General features: G+C 39.5%; 1 pseudogene; it reads left to right on the top strand.

Moving 5' to 3' along the window:
- Window positions 1-2,026: 2,026 nt before the first annotated feature.
- Window positions 2,027-3,629, top strand: LOC135710901 (pineapple eye protein-like; annotated as a pseudogene).
- Window positions 3,630-13,906: the final 10,277 nt, after the last annotated feature.

Below are 13,906 nucleotides of genomic sequence, written 5' to 3'. Positions count from 1 at the left end.
AATTGAGGATTGCAACAATTTTTGCCTGAAATTAATAATTATTTTGTAGGACATTTATTCTAAAGTCTCAACATACGAAATTCTATGTACCTCGGTAGTACTGTACCAGGGAGCTTCAAAATCATCTTCAGAACTTTGTTCTGAATCCTTTGAAGTGCTTTTTTCCTGGTAGTGCAACAACAAGACCATATTGGCACAGCATAAAGCATGGCCGGTCTAAAAACCAGGCTTCCAGTGCGCGCGCTACCGTATGCGAGACGCAATACGAATAGTCTCATAGTCATAGCAGTCTCATGCGCAAGAGATTTTAAGCACTCTGTTTCTCTCTCTTCAGTTTTGTCGCATCTCACATTCTCATAATGTCAGTGTGTCGCACTGTTTTGTAAGCACAGCACATTTCCGGATGTATGCGTTTCATGAGAACGAGTATCATGCGACGTCGCGTGAGCCGAAGCTCATGCGCTTTTCTCAATGAGACGTCGCTAATATGGCGATATCGAAATAACAAACTCAACTGGAAGACCAACTCGTGTTCTTGATGTGGGAAAAGTGTTGTTTTGTTTTGAAAACGATGGAAAGCGACCTAGCTACTACCACAAACGAAGTGACAGACGGAGCGGCTCGAAATTTGGTTTGACGCACTTACATTTGAAATTTTCGAGTGTACCTCACGGCAACACTATCTACTCATATGTACTAGCTTAAAGTAGAGTCGGTGTATAATGAGTCACGCCAAGAGTGAAGCCAAGTCTACCTATTGAACTGTCAAATCGGCTACCTATCGTGCAAAGTAAATAAACATTACGATGCTATGAATGGTCTACGAAAGGTATTGCAATGAAATATAAAATAAAATTGAAGAAATCATCATAAACACGCAGCGAGCATTAAATGGTCATGGGATACGTTTGGTTTTGATCAGTAATGAGAATTTCTACTATTTTTTGATAAGATAATTTGACAAAATCACTGATATTATGATTCACTACAGCCGTTGTTTTTGGTTCTCGCTAGAAGTCATTTAAAGTTGATGTAGAAGTCCTCTGTTGCCAAGTGATAAGAAAGGGAATCCTTCGGAAACCGTGATGCGAGTTCAACTGTTTTTCTCTTGGCGTGACTCATTATACACCGACTCTAGCTTAAAGTAGTTCATGCTATTGGGGCACCGCCTGTTATCTCTTTTTCTCTAACGAAAATTGAAAGGGAGAGCCTGTTGTCAAACTGCATGTCACTATGTTGTGTTCATTGTTATCTGCAATTCTTTTGTATAATGAAAGACCTTAGGCCAAAATGATTAGGGGTAAACACATCGGGTTAACATTTGCTTACAAGTAAACGATGTTGAGCTGTCAATGACTCGCACTTTTTGTCGGCAATTGTTGCTAAAAATTTCATCAGTCGGTGCTCCTAACCAAAGCCATAGTCATTCGCGACCGAGAAGATATCGTTGTTGGACGCCAAACAGGACCCGCCCGTAAAAAAATCCAATAAAAATACAATGATTTTGAATGGAGATTTTTGTTGATTATCATAAAATCACAACGAAAATCATGGTATATGAGAAATGTACAGTAAAAAAGGGGGGTTGTTAAGCATCTTAACAATAAAAAACTGATTTTTCTCGAACAAATTTGATCTCATCAAATTAATTTTCATTCAGCATTGTATCTTTTAAAACGAAATTTATTTTTTCTCCCGTCCAATAATTTAACAATAAATTTATAATGTGCCCGAAATTCAACCGTAAAAATCATTGTAATTTCGTTATTTTATTATAATAATATGTTTTTTTCGGGTGGCCATACTTGGTATGCAATTGCTCCTCCGTAGAGGAACTGAAAGCTCTCGACGAGGGCGATCTGAAGGAGGAAAATTTACTCCAAAATCATGCTGAAATCCATCGAATCAAGAGGCGATCGACGTGCTGAAGGTGAGATGGTGAGAATGAAGGAGGATCGGATGAAACCAATTTTGTTCAATTTATTATTTATTTCGGCTAAAGATGCTGTATGTCACGCGTTTGAGCATGATTGCGGTACGATGGTGCGATGCTCTATTCTGGACCGGGCTACTAGACGTGGCAAAACTAGTCATTATACCTGCTACGTGTACCTTGTTACCTGAAGACGAGGAGGGAATCTTCGGATTCATGAAGGAGGACATCAGAAATGAGGAAGCTCGTATCCGAGGTCAAAAGTGTTACATCTGCAAGGAACGGTATGCAAACGTTTGGTGTTGCGCGAAGAAGTGCTTCCGTTCATTCCATACGCTTTGTGGGATGCAGAATGAGTGCCTGTCGCATTACGTGGAAACGTTCCAGTCGTGGTGCGATAAGCACGTAGCGCTGGTGGATAAGGTGAAACACTCCGAGACCGAAGCCTGTGGGATTTGCTACGATGATATGGGACCGTACAGGAAGCTGGAATCGATTCGTGCCCCGTGCTGTCAGAATGGCTGGTTCCATCGGAGCTACGTGGCACAGTTTGCCCAATCGGCGAGGTACTTTTTCAATTGCCCTTTGTGCAACAAGGACGACTTTAGTCAGCAGATCCATCAGCGTGGCATTTATATTCCGGAAAATTAAGTGAAGCGGCGGAGGTGGGTGAATCGGTATTTGAATACTGAATATTTTACTTTATTTGTTCGAGGGATGCCTCGTGGGAGCTGGAACCGAATGTATTTAACGATCAGTTGGAACGTCCTTCGGAGTGTGACGCTGAAGGGTGTCGCTGTCGGTATGGGCGAGATTACGACGATTGCAAGCGTTGGGATCTGATCCTTTGTGTTACGAGCTATGTTTTCACCTTTTGTCGTCCGATTGTCCGAAAGACGCCGGAAGCGGTTTTGAAGCTAGCCGAGGCTTCCCGAAGAATGGAAGCAGCAAGATGGGCGGAAGCCGGTAACGATAGCAGAGAGGGGAGTTCTAGGGGCCGATCTAGTGGCAGACGTCAGATTGAATCGGATGATTCAGATTCTAAAGAGTCAGTTGCATTGACGACCAAACGCAAATCTCAGAAAAGACGAACCGCAATAGACAGTGACGACAGCGATTCCGATCTTGTTGCTACACGAAAGAAACCAACGTCGAAGTGACGGCTGTCCACGTCTTCATCTAGTTCTTCCTCGTTCGTTTCTTTGAAGCGAAGAAATCAGTCTGGAGGAACTGGTCAAGAAGATTCCACTGCCACGAGGAACTTCCGTCGAAAAATTGCTTCGAGTCAAACCGGTCGTAAGGCTCGAGAAGCTCAGGTCGGAAAAGATCAAATCGTTGACTTCTTCGGAGAATGAAGACGAAGCATCCTCCGCCGGATCGTCGACCGTGTTCGATTTCAACTATCGGGTGAAGTTAAACAAAAAGCAGCGCCAAAAATCGATGGTAGAATTGCAGCCGATCAAACAGGTCATCCGCTCCGACACGAACACGCTAACGGATGCCTCGGTGGAGATCGTGCGTCCCAAGACGCCTGCCCAGAAATCTTTTGGAAAGCAGTTCAAACTGAAGCTTTTCGGGCCGAAAACCGTCCCACGAAAACGTTCCACCAGCGAGTCTGATCCGGAGTACGTTACAGCGAAGAAAAGTTGATTTAATTTTAATGACGACCTTGCAGAATTTTCCAGCACTAGTGCACTAAGCAGGTCTTTCCCACGGCGCAGTAGATTACTGCCAACGGTGCCACCTCAAGCGGAAATGCGATTCGAGACCGGGTTGACGTTGATGCTCAAAAGTGAGAAAATGTTCCGGATTTCTCTACCCATGCGAATGTCAGCTGGTATCACACTGCTTACAAGTACTGAGGGAGAACCTTCCAAAACTTCTAGTGTTTGGACTGGTGGTATGGCACAAAGAATGCACAATGCACCACGAACCGACGGAGAATCGTATGTGCTGTGATCAATGTGATTGGTGAGGCAGAATGAAGCAAGCCATCACTTGCATTATCACGACGTTCTTATGCATAATCTAGTGTGACGAAACGTTGGATCATGCGTAAGAACACCGTGAGAACGACAGAGTCGACTACATTCCTTCTGCCGCACCTATAGTAACGCACACGGCTCCCGCGCTGACTGTTCCTTACTTTCTCACTCTAATCAAAATTTCCTTCGATGAGTGAGAAAACAGCACCCCGTCAACACGAGCAAGAACACGAGTTGCCAGATCATTGCACACAAAACCAACTTGAATTAATTCAAAACAAAAATACTAGCGAACCTGGCGGTGAGGGGCGGAAGGTGGACTAAAATTCTATTACAGAGAACCACATTATTTTAATTCATTTCTTCGGAGAAAGTCGTCTGTAACTTCGTTTGTGCTACTACACTCTTATCGAACATGGAGAAGAGGTGTCGGATGGTTATGACCAACAAAGTTTTCCTAGCGGCAATTTTCGTTGATTAAAGGATTAACTTGAAAAATAGCCCATTCATAACGAACGAAGGAAGAGATGTGGCTTTGGTAAGCTAAATGTACAATTAAGTTGTGGTTTATTTGCTCGTTAATATGTTTTTTTTTAATTTCACCGAGGGTCCACCCCAGACAACCTGAATGCACGTATATTCAAAGTTGTTTTCGTGATACACACAATATATATGAACAAACAATTCGTATAGAATGCAAAGAAATGGCTTATACGTACAAAAGTGGAGGCCATATACGTGCAAATTTTAATTTAATTTTAAACGAGTTGATTTAACATCATATACGATATAATCTGTAATAACAAATTAATTTTGAAAAGTCTTACTATGAAATCCGATTTAATTGGTGATACAGTACGACGGAAAAATGAGTTATCGCATAAAAGTCGGAAATTTGCATTCTATACGATTTAACTTAAACATAATGCGAGGTATGCCATTCTTATATGCGATTTTGACTTAAACTGTAGCAATTTACGATACTGTCTGTACATTGTTATACGACTTCTGGTTGTCTGGGACGGTACTAACACTAGGACTATTTAGAAATCTGTCGTCGCAAATTGATTGTTTCAATTCAGCATCATGGTGGCTGATATGAACTATCCTGTGAGCACTAACACTTCTGAAGAATTCAGTTGCTGCCGTAGTAAGTTTTGTTGATTGACAGGTATTCAATACAATTCCTGAAGCAAGAAGCTTAGCAACAATCCGTAATACAGATATGACACAACTTATCATATATTTATTACATTAACGTTAATCCAGCATTTCGTACCTACGTACACTGTGGTGCAACGTTAATCGGACAAAGGTCATTTTCATACAAACTAGTCAAGTTTAACATGTTGTAAATGTGTTCTGTTATGATCAATTTAGCTGAAATTTTGACGCAAAACTACAAATATGTCGAATTTCATGTCGTGTAAGAAAAACCAAATTTTTTGAAGCACCTGCTGGAAGGTGACAATAAAAATAAAATTTGTGCATAGCTGATCGGACAAAGGTCAATGGAAAAGCAAGTTTTTTGTCAAAATTTCAGCTAAATTGATCATAACAGAACACATTTACAACATGTTAAACTTGGTTAATTTTTAAGTGTAGACTTGTGCATGTAATGAGAAGTCACCACCATCGTTTTTGCAGCAAAGTACACTTCTGCGTTGAAAATAATCCTTTAAAATAGTGTTCACTCAAGCCAGACAAACTACAAATATTAATCTTCAGAGTTCTATCATTACTAGCGTGTTGATATGATCGGTCAAGTCAGACCAAACTGTTACATTTTTTTTTCGATTTCGAGAAAAACGAATTTAAAGTTGGCTGTTCAATATTGCGTCTTATGTAATGGGACAAATCACTTGACCGTTTTCTCTTGCTACTCTAATTTTTTAAATCTGGCTGAAAAAGTGAAATGTAGCTGAGGGAATTCTTAATCTTATGATATCATTAACTCATTTTTTGTTTTTATTTTACTACTTAGTCCCTTCTGACTTAACGCCGACCATATGATCTTGTATAGTAAAATGTAGTGCTGTTTTACATTCAAAATCGTCCATTTATATTTTAACTGGTCTGAGTAAAAGTATTCTGAGGGATTCTGAGTCTAATTTGGGTCAAATTATTTTTCCACCAAATGGACTGAAAGCTTCAGAGGCTTCCAAAAAATTTATTTTAGAAGATTTCCGCATAAGGACTTGTTGAAGGACAAATAGTTCCAGAGATATTCCAGTATTATTTGGGGTGCTAACATGCTAACGGTATCCCAACTACCGTAAGGTTGCCATCCACCGCTCACTTAGTCTTCCTTTACCTTCTTTTAGCATCCTTTCGACAAGCAATTGCGTGGTGGTGATCTTACGGTGATTCCAGTATATCTCTGGAACCATGTGTTGAGTCTGCTTGAATCTATACTAGAAGATATTTCTGGAACCATCTAAAAACTTCACCCCATTTCAAAAGCCACATGTGAAAAGGGCACACAAATCTTGTATGAACAAACCCTTGCAGTCCCTTCTCTCGTCACCCGACAACATCACATATCATGGGACCGCGAGAGTCAAGGCATGCAAAACAGCGCACGGCGATGGCGCCCTGAGAGAGCGCATTGAGATGTTTCAATGAAACAGTCGCATGTGATTGAATACATGCGTCGCATTGAGAGAGCAATGCGATGAGACAAAATAAAATTAAAACGCTTGAATTTGTTGAGAGCGTGTAGCTTGTCGCGCGCATCGTTCTGGTCTCTCTTTTGTACAATTAATATAGCACACCATGGATTTGAGAGTCATGCGACGCTCCGTCTCACAGCTCGCTGTCGCATTTGTGTACGCGTGAGATTTCCGGAAGCCTGCTAAAAACTTGTTTAAATATTAGAAGTTTATTCGTCAGACAAAGTTTGGATTTCCTGTTTATAAGAGCATGAGCATGGCATGAGCATGATTGACCGCCCACGGTTGCTACTCTGTTATTGCCAGACCAGCTGTAATTACACAGAGAACCAATAGACGATGCTTGGGACATCATCCTCAATGTGTAAAAACTGGTGATCTCAAACTAGGCAATACCAGCGCCGGCCGCGCCCGAACACAGGTCAAGAAAAGAAGGGGTAGGAATGTGTTGACGTGACACTCGCTTTGATGGAAGCCGAGAACACCTCTGCACTTCCACGAGGAATCACTGGGATGTTGGGTAAAAGGGTTGTGCTGGGTTTGCAGCAGGGTTCGTTTTGGTAAACGATAAGCTGAATTGATGTCCTAACAATCATATATAACGCGAAGGAGCGTGGGCAGACGAGCTCCTTTTTAATCATCGAGTTGCTGTTATTACCATGTAGTCATGTTAACAAATAAAACGATTGACGAATCTTGAATGTAGATGGGCTTGAGATTAGACTCATGATGTTCTGCTCCGTAAGCAAAACCGGTTGTGCTAAGGCCACCGAGCCCCTCATATCACATTATAGCGTTACTCAAGTTTTTATGCCTATTCAGACCCGGTACCGACGACAACGAAAAGTTTTACAAAATACACGATAAACAAGCGATCTAACCATACATTTTTAATATGAAAGGATCTGGGACCGCGATTTTCTGCTGAGTAAGCAAGCCACTGCAACCGACGATCTTTGAAATTCTTAAACTAAAAGCTACGAAAGAGGCCTTTATTAAGATCCATTTTCACGCGACGTTAAATGTTTCGATTTTCTCTTAACGCATGGTTCAGGTAATCATAACAAGCTATGACCGACATGACGATTGTTTAAGACCTAGTTGAACAAGCTATTCAAATGAAATTACGCTCTCGAATTTTACTTGGCATGTAATGAACAACAAAAATACGCGATATTTCATATTTTCAGCGGTTGCTGGTTAATTTTAAATATACTAACGGTACTGCCTACGACTACGACGGCGATTACGACAGCGACTACGGCGGCGCCTACGACAACGATAACAGCGAATTTGTAACTTACTATTTGTCTAGGATATACACCTTTGCCCGGCACCTCACTGGTTCTTCATGTCCGCTATCTGTCACTGTTTGCAAAATATTTAATAACAATTACCTTCCAATACCAATACTTCCTGTATTGCCATGGTCATCTGGGAGGAGGGTCGCATCTAGTGCTTTCCCCAGGAACCGTTCACGGCCACCAGCTACTGCCCGTCCAGTCTTGGGCGTATCCAGCGAGGCATCCTTCAGATTACTTACAAGCTCCGACACTCAATGCAAATCGCAGGCACACTTACGCTAGTTACAAAAAAAACACACCCGTGCAAAGAAACGGATCAAATCAACGTCACTCTCGCGAAAGCACACCCGTCGTCGTCGAACGGCAAAAAAGGAATCGGTGGGCAATTTTGTGATACGGATTTTCAAAACCACCCGGGAATGCACAAATTTCACCACACCCAACTACGAAACACGTTCAGAAGAAAAAAGCAAACTTATTGGGCGGTAGCTAGAAGCTTCAGCTGGATTTTTATCCGGCTTCAAAATTGGAACAACTTTTGCATTTTTCCATTTATCAGGAAAGTATGCCAAATGGAAACATCTGTTAAATAATTTTACCAAGAAAGACAAGCTACTCTCTGGGAGTTTTCTGATGAGGATATAGAAAATTCCATCGTCACCTGGAGCTTTCATAGTTTCAATTTTTTTTTTATTTATAGATCTTACTTCGTCCAAATCTGTCCCCAAGGAATCATCAAAAATATTTTCCCGAGAGAAAATATTCAGAAAATCCCGAGCAACCTGATTCTCAATAGGACTAGTAAGACCCAAACTGAAATTATGGAAACACTCGAATTGCTTAGCAAGTTTCTGAGCTTTTTCCAAATTTGTGATCAAAATTTTGCCGCTGGAATCGGCTTTTGAGGTTTTATCAAAAATTTTGTGAGTTTCCAAAAGGGTTTGGAACTCGGGTCTAATTTAGAAATATTATTTTCAAAAGTTTTGTTCCTCAGGGTAGGGAATTGCTTTTGGAAAATCCCGCCAAACAACTTTCATGACAGGATCGCGTATTGCCTCCTACGAACATTTTTCAGACGGATCAAGAGCTGAAGATCGTCGTCTATTATAATTGAATCGAATTTAACCTCGCATTTTGGTACTGAGGCTGCTCTTGCTTCAACTATAGAAGTAGTCAGAGATTCAAGAGCATCATTAATTTCATCTTTAGTTTGCAAAGGAATGTTTGGATTGAAGCAAATAGGCAGCTACATATAAACGTAAGTTGTCCAAATTTTGTTTCAACAGAAACTCCCACAGTTTCAAAAACTTTGGTTTCAAATGAAGAAAGATTTTATGCTTGATTCGTCTATGAAAAATGATGGCAACGCCACCACAGGCTTCATCAAGACGGTCATTTCTATAAATGAAATAAGTTGCGTCCCTTTTAACCTTATGGTCAGGTTTAAGGAACGTTTCAGTTATAACGGCAATATGCACGTTATGAACTCTCAAAAAGTTAAATAGCTCGTCTTCATTATCTTTAAGAGATCGAGCATCATTATTTAATGATTTAGAATCCATTACTGAATTTCAAAGTCATGACAATATCGTTCGCAAATTTTACTCCAGTTTGAATAGCATCAAACATGGAGTTAGTATTAAGCATATCAGTAATCATGTCAATTAATGATTTCTGTAAAAATTCAATTTTAAGAGCAGCAATAGCAGCTTAGGTAGCTCCATTTACTTGCTGAACATTGTTACAGGGTGACAAGTGAATTTCTGATTTTAAATTCCCGGTTTTCCTGGTTTCTTCCATAAAAATTCCTGGTTTTTTAACAAAGCTTTAAATCTATCAGTTTTGCAGATTTCCTTTAATTCTTCTACATGAGAGAAATGTCTTAAGTATATTATATATGTATTTAGTCAAATACTTCAAATTATATGGTTCGTATGCAAACTAAACTGGTTTGAAAAAAAACAGAAGTAAAATAATTATGTAATTACGTATATTCAAGGTTCGCTGAGTTGTGTCGAATTTCCACCAACCAAAGGACAATCGCTAACTAAAATGCATATCATGTGTCAAGCCCGATAATAAAAATATTTAAAATACATCAGTGCCCATCCGGCTCATGTCAACGAATTGAAATTAAACTTTGACAGATAAATATCCATTAACTGAGTATTTATTTCAGTCCAAGGTTATCCACTTAGCTAACGTTTACTGTAATCAAGCGGCTTAAGGCCAATTTCTTGACCTCCGCTCAAGCCTTAATCCTGGTTTAACTAAATGGGTACATTGGTCCTTATTGGCGATATTGGCATTTACTATATATTTCATCAACACTCCGAACCCGAAGCCTCGGTAAAATGTGTAACGGCAAACTTGCCATGTTTAAAAAATCATAGCTCAGCCATTTATTGACAAATTTCAAATTTATTGGCACCATCTGAAACTAGATATTTTAAAAATTTATTCGATATCAATAGATTTAAAATCTATCGATAACTTGTAGAGCAATGATTTTTCAAACATTGCCAATTTTCTGCTACACATTTTACCGGAGACATTGTGTTCGGAGTTGTAAAAAAGGGTAACAGTTTTCATTCAACAACGAAATCTAATGAAAGCTCGCACTTTATCTTGTCTTTCACGTATCCAGCACCGAAAGCAAGATTTGTGATAGAACAGTGCACGTTAGACTTATGCAAAATTTGAAATTTTCGGTTTGAGCACTGTGTCAAACGGCTTCAAATTAGGTCTTGATTAGCCTCCCAAAATTTGAACTCATTTGGTAAGGAACTGACATGGCACAAATCATTCGAAGTTTATATGGACATTGCTATGGGAAAACCAAACTTTTTGTTCACTGTCTTCTACCCATTTTCCATATTGCTTATTCGAAAAGTTCTATAACTATTCTTACGAGCTACAACTTTGCGGAATATCGTTTTTCAGCTAAATGTCAAATTAAATAGTTATTAATTGTTTAATTGATTGATAATCTTATGGCATTATCAAGCAGCTGTTCTGTTAGCAACACTGTTTTCTGCAGTGTGACATAGTAGCCATGATATTTGTGCTCTATTTTTCGCACCAGAAACACCAATGAGCATAATCATAAGACATCAGTGACTTGAATCATTAATAACTTTTGTTCCGTGAATTTGATTGAAAAGTGGTTTTCAACAAAGTTGTAGCTGAGAAAATTTGCTACAATCACTGCTATCATTTTTAAAAGCATATTGATGTGGTGAATTGTTAGATAAATATAAACAAAAACATAAGTTTTCCCATAGTAATTCCCATATAAACTTGAAATGGTTTGTGACAAGTCAGTTTTTTACCAAAGTAGGGGAATTTACGTATTCTCGTCAATCTAAGCAGCGTCCGCACTTCTATTAGCATTTTGTCAGCGTTACGCACATATATCACGTGTCTGTTTGTTAACATTCATCTGCTGCTTGCTTCTCTATCCATTCCAATCGACAGAATTTTTCAAACCGGTTTGAAAGCGATTTTACAACGCTCCAAACTTCTCAGGTGAGTGTGACTATTGTCGGCAACCTCTTTTTCTTCGGCAACCTTCCCATTAGAACTGCGTGTTAACCAGCTGTTCTATTATCGGCAACTCGAAATCAGCCCCATTTTGTAGTGCGTATACTTCATTTGAAGAAAAATCTGGCATAATAGGATTGCTCGGTCGCACAAATATAATCAGATTGAAGCTGAAAGACTAAAGAATCGTTTGAATACATTCAGGGAAGTGTGTTGATGGGAAAACATAGTGAAATTATCGTTTAAATTTTGGTTGCCGAAAACAGTCAATGGGTGCCGAAGCCAACATTTACCCTAGTTCAAATTTTGGGAGGCTAAGCAGGACCCCATTTGGAACCGTTTGAGCACTGTGGAGCGAAAATTTCAAATTTTGCATCAGTCTAGTGCACGTAGATGTCAAATTTGACATTTTTGGGTGGTTTGTTTCGGTTCACATTCGTAGTTATCTGTTGCCATCACTTTTTCTCTGGTGTTAAATGAAAGGGATACAACAAGACCAAATTGTGAGGTTAGGGACCGTGCACTTATCTATATGAGGTTTCATCGTGTCTATACTGAGTCTGTGTTCCATTTGGTGAATTTTCACTTAAATTTGACAGATGGAAAATTTTTAAATAAACCTGCTATTGTACCAGACTTATTTTTTTTTGGTTTATTAATTTATTTGATAATACTCAACCGAATTAACTTAACAGAGCCGAGGATTCTTGTTCACTATACAATACATCTTAAAACTATAGTCAAAAGGTGCAACAAAATAAATAGTTTATTTTCCGCTATCCAATAAGCCTCCTCCACCAGAATGGGAGCAGTGGTTTCATTGTATGGCAGATTCGCCAACGGGGGTCAGAGCGCTTCTATTGCAGCAATGGATACAAAACGTGGTCAGCACTCACACATTCATCACGAAACGGTTGCTTTCCAAAGTCGAGGACGCATCGACTGAAAGAACTGTTGATGAAGAACAATTAGGAGGACCACACAATTGGGTTCTTGAATTTTGAAAAATATATCGGTTTTTATATATCATCTGAAAGAGCTTCGCTTTCTGAGCACAGCGGTATTTTTTTCAACCCCACGCACTTTCATCTCGATTTTTAAATCATGATTTAAAGCAAAATAATAACTTCACTGTTTGACACTAAACTGACAAACTGACAGCTCGCTCCCATACAAAGTGACACCGAGGGGCGCTAATTAGGTGATTTTTGCAAATGTAATCGTACTTATTTAAAATAGTTCCAGTGTGCCAAAATTGATGAAATTTTGGGTTTGGGTTCCATTTTTAATGCAGATTACGAATATGCATTTACCTCAATACCCTTAAAGAACCCAATTGCTGCCGAGTAAACAGACGTTCACGTGACACACACTAAGCCGAGTGAACACTTAGAGACTTGTTTCTAACAGACCAGGAATCAATTTTGACAAACACCTTCTCGAAAATAGAAAGATCAACAACAGAGGGATTTTCGAACATCTTAGTTTATTTTCGAAGTGTCAAATTTAAGTGAAAATTCACCAATTGGAAGACAGCCTGAGAACATAAAGCCGAGCATATAGCAAAGTTGCGTTGTCATGACAGCAGCGACGAAAGCTCTGATGCTTATCTGCTCGATTATCAAAGTGTATTGAATATTGCTGATTCACATATATCTAGATAGAGGTGGAATTAGGGCCTAGCAGCTTTAGCAAACAATGACTTCTCTTGATGGTTTCGGTTGAGTGTTCGAAAATCCCAAAAGCAGCTGTCAGTGACGATTGTCAATTTCGGTTGTCAAATCTGACGCCAAATGCTAATTTTTCTCTGAACAAGCAATATACAGATATATTATTTTGCACGAATCACACGTAAATATTAACGTCATCATTTCAAAGCGATATGCATCTGTGAATTATTATTTTCCTGGTTTTGCTTAAAAATTCCTGGTTTTTCCTGGTAAAACAAAATTCCCGACATTTTCCTGGTTTTCCTGGTTCACTTGCCACTCTGTTGTTAGCAGCGAGGGGAGCAGGTATAGATGAAAAATTTGAGGCAGGGTGATATTTGTACCTACACACCCCACCCCCAAGCTCCTTCTCTGATCCTATCCTTCGACAATGTACCCCCTAACCACGGGTAAGCCACGAGTATTCAGCACAACTTCTACAAGAAATAGAATTATAAGAATTTTGTTACAAACAGTGAACAATTAATTCTCGGCTCCGTAAAGCTCCTTGGAAGTAGATGAAGAAAAATCTAAAAACAAAAATTATACGAATAAAAAAATTCAATTACGAGCAGTTTTGCCCAATTGTGCAGTGTATCGCACGAAGAGCAACTGTACCCCACTGTTCGGGTGTTGCTTCTCCACTAATTCTCTGGCTGGAGTGCTCTTGAATTCGGCTTCGGCTTCTTACGTTTGGTACCAACTATGTGATTTCCCTGTTAAGAAAGACACCTTGTGGTCTAAGCAAACGTATGGGAAA

Source organism: Ochlerotatus camptorhynchus, unplaced genomic scaffold (genome assembly GCF_037179485.1).
Source record: "Ochlerotatus camptorhynchus isolate MF236.1 unplaced genomic scaffold, CSIRO-AGI_Acam_v1.1 ptg000037l, whole genome shotgun sequence".
Classification (NCBI taxonomy): Eukaryota; Metazoa; Arthropoda; class Insecta; order Diptera; family Culicidae; genus Ochlerotatus; species Ochlerotatus camptorhynchus.
The sequence above is the reverse complement of the archived record's forward strand: the minus strand, read 5'-3'. Positions and strand labels throughout refer to the sequence as shown.